Genomic DNA, 4,170 nt, shown 5'->3' with positions numbered 1-4,170 from the left:
TTTCCACGGTTTGTGAGAAACATTCAAAGACTGACGTTCATTGTGGATATCTACTGTTAGATTGATGAAAACTGTATATATCGATTCTTTTAACAATCTACTATCAATCACTCCCCAAATTATTCCAAATCCCTCTCAATTATGGCATCAATCAATGTGTTAGTGTGAGCAGAACAGCTGAAATGATAGTTCTAGCATTCCAGATTGTACTGCATTGATTCTGCTGCCAGTTACAGTGATACTGTGGAAATGTCACCTCATTGTTTGTGATTTAACCAATGTTTGACCCTTCCAGTTACAGCAGTAAGCATCCATCCACTTGAGTGCTTATAATGTAATGCAGGACCGTGTCCAAACAAAATGGAAGTGCTGCTCAGGATATTAATTGGAACAAATAAAAAAAAATAATATTGCACTTTTATTTTATAAAAAATAATTCATATTTTAGCTGTTGGAATGTCGATGATGATTGTTCCTTTTGTGTTCAGCAGAACAAAGAAATTTATAGGTTTGGAACAACTTGAGTGAATAATGGCAGAGTTTTAATTTTTTGGTGAACTATCCTATTTAAAGGGGTCCTTGATTATGATTTGACTTTTTGAACTTTAGTTAGTGTGTAATGTTGCTGTTTGAGCATAAAGAACATCTGCAAAGTTACGAGGCTTGAAGTTCAGTGCAAAGGGAGATATTTTCTTTTACAGAAATCATTTTTTAAGGACTACAACAAACGACTGGTAGGGACTAGGTGACATCACAAACCCCAACATTTACATAAACCCTGTCCCCGGGAACACACAACAAAGGCCATAGGCTGCTAGAGAAGAGGAAGAGTTGTTGTAGTAGAGTGTTGTTGTCATGCCGTCATTTTACACCGGACTGCTTCACAAACGAGGGTCAATTCAACACTGGATTTTAAAAAAAGATTAACATGACGGCACATGCTAATCGATGAGCTTAATCAACTCCACAGCAAATACATAAATTTATCCACTAACCATTCAGAAACGTCTAAAAGTTGTAACTTCTTCCTGAGTCTCTCCATCAGTGTCGACTCCGGTTTGAACAATGTAAGGCTGAACACCGTTACTGACAATCCTCATTTTGGCTGCGTTAGATTCAGCTTTGTTGTTGTTGAGCAACTGAAGCACCCGCTGTTAAAGCTCCGCCCTCTTCTGGAAAGGGGGCCGGGAGCAGCAGTTCATTTGCATTTAAAGGGACACACACAAAAATGGCGTGTTTTTGCTCACACCCAAATAGAGGCAAATTTGACAAGCTACAATAAATGATCTCTGAGTATAGACAGATGAATTGGACATCTCTCTTCATTTTTCCCTATAGAAATCTATTTGGTAACCAATTAGCTATATCACACCCTTCAGTATATGACATGTATCTGACTCTATCTATGTTTGTATCAATGTCAGTTCACTGAGACGAGTCATTTTTTTTTTCATACACATTGAACACAAAACATGTAATTGTAACCAATAACCTGTTTCTTGAGTTCAGACTTCTAAAACACAGCTTTGGAAAACCCTGTAAATGGATCTCCAGATGTTAATGCTGTGAGACCTATACCCGAACTAGGTGGTTTTTCTATGATCCACGTCGTCCGCTCACCACATCAGACATTCATAAATAAAGCAGGTGGCTCTTGCGAAGTGGTGTGTGTATTGAGAGAGTTGGATTGTTTCACCAGATGGAGATACATTCACTCTGAAAGGAAGTGAGCAAATGAACTTGAATGTTGATGTAAAGCACTTCATGGGGAGCTGTTTGAAAAATACAACGCTGTTGAGGTAAAAAGGTAATTAATCAAACACACTTCAAGTCAGATTTTCTGTTTTACTTCTTGGTTTATCATCAGAGATTTTGTGTGACCAAATTGTAAATGCACACAACACAGTAATGTTTAAAAAAATGACCATAAAAAAGTAAGAGGTTCTTTACCACCATGATGCTAAGAAGCTGTGATAAAACACAAACTCACACAAAAAGGACAAAACATTGCTTTAAAAGATCTCTACGAAAGTATTGCTTAGAGTCAATACTTGAAGTAGGCTATTGAATACAAGAAACAATGTATAAATGTCCATTATCAAATTACGGACTTCACGGGACACTGATGAATACAGTTGACTGGGTAATTATTGACTTTAACAGTAAATGGAGTCTTTATTTGTTTTTGCAGTTCATATTTTCAACCAACTGTGACATTAAGTGCTGCTGTTGACCACATCTGTGATCAACTGCTCCAAAGAATCCAATTAGGAGCTGAGACTGATAAAATGACAAACTCATTGTCTATCTATCTATCTATCTATCTATCTATCTAGATTAAAGATTCAAGATTCAAAAATAGCTTTATTGGCATGGAGAAAGGAATCCTTACATTGCCAAAGCATTAATAACAGTCAATAAAAATAAATAAATAAATAAAATAATAATAATGAAGAAAGAAAAAATCAGCAATAAAATAGCAATAATAATAATAAAATTGCAATAAAAATGTTCAATCTTATAATATTTATAGAAGTGTCTCTAGGCATTTAGTGAGTGTGTTGGTAGTTCTGTCCTGCTGGAGGCTCTTTCGTCGTGACAGGACCTCACGTACCTGGCAGCCAGGTTTGAGCTTGCTGGGCTTTCTCCTAGCAGGTATGGGAGTTTTTCCATATTTGATCTCTGATGAAAGTCTTTGTGGTGGGTTGTGAAATGGGGATAGAAAGCGTCCCTAATTTGTGCATATTTAGGGCAGGATGTCAGAAAGTGCAGTTCTGTTTCCAATTCATTCTCTGTGCAGTGGGGACACAGCCGGTCTTCCTTTGGTAGCCAGGTCTGTCTGTGTCTGCCTGTCTCTATGGTGAGATTGTGTTGTACACTGAGTCTGTACATGCTCAGGACTTTTCTCAGTTTAGGGTCACTCACTGTACTCAGGTATCCTGCCAATTTATATACTCTGTTTAGGGCCAAATAGCATTCCAATTTACTTTGTAGGGCTGTTGCATCTGTCCAATGATTTAGGTATTTTTCTTTTTGTGTTTTAAGTATTTGGTTTGGTCTGGCTAAGTTTTTATTTTCAGTCAGACATGTTGTTGTTTGTGTAGTCAACTCTAAGACCAATTGGCCGAGGGTGTTTCTTCCTGGTGTCAGCTCTTGGTAGTTCAGGGCTTTGTGATGGAGGGTCTGTTTATCACTATTTTTTAGGTGGGCATGGAATTTAATGGCCCTTTTTTGAATTGTGATTATAAGTGGGTATAATCCTAATTCTGCTCTGCAGGCATTATTTGGGGTTTTGCGCTGTACTCTGAGCAAAACTTTGCATAGTTCGGTCTGTAGAGTCTCTATTGGGTGTTTGTCCCATTTAGTGAACTCTTGGTTTGTGAGTGGGCCCCAGACTTCACTCCCGTAGAGCGCGATGGGCTCTATTACTGATTTGATTATTTTTATCCAGATTCTGATTGGGATGTCAATTTTAATATTTCTCTTAATAGCGTAAAAAGCTCTCCGTGCCTTGTCTTTCAGGTCGTTAACAGCTTTATTAAAGTTCCCTGTGTTACTAATATTCATGCCAAGGTAAGTGTAGTTCTGCGTGTGCTCAAGGAGCATTTTGTCTAATTTAAAACTATGATGTTGGTCTTGGCAGCTGGGTCTTTTTCGGAAAATCATTATTTTTGTCTTTTTGGGGTTAACTGAAAGGGCCCTTGACTGACAGAAGCTGTGCAGGAGGTCTAGATGCTGCTGTAGACCCTCTTTAGTGGGAGACAGCAGCACCAGATCATCAGCAAACAGGATGATGATGTCATATGTTTTTCCTCCGATACCGCACTGGATTAATTGAAGAAAAAGACCTTCATATCTATCTATCTATCTATCTATCTATCTATCTATCTATCTATCTATCTATCTGTCTGTCTGTCTGTCTGTCTGTCTGTCTGTCTGTCTGTCTGTCTGTCTGTCTGTCTGTCTGTCTGTCTGTCTGTCTGTCTGTCTGTCTGTCTGTCTGTCTGTGTCTGTCTGTCTATCTGTTTGTCTATCTATCTGTTTGTCTCTGTCTATCTATCTGTCTGTCTATCTATCTATCTATCTATCTATCTATCTATCTATCTATCTATCTATCTATCTATCTATCTATCTAAATATCTGTCTGTCTTTATCTATCTATCTATCTAT

The sequence above is a fragment of the Chanodichthys erythropterus genome, chromosome 10 (assembly GCF_024489055.1).
Source record: "Chanodichthys erythropterus isolate Z2021 chromosome 10, ASM2448905v1, whole genome shotgun sequence".
NCBI classification, from domain to species: Eukaryota; Metazoa; Chordata; class Actinopteri; order Cypriniformes; family Xenocyprididae; genus Chanodichthys; species Chanodichthys erythropterus.
The sequence above is the reverse complement of the archived record's forward strand: the minus strand, read 5'-3'. Positions refer to the sequence as shown.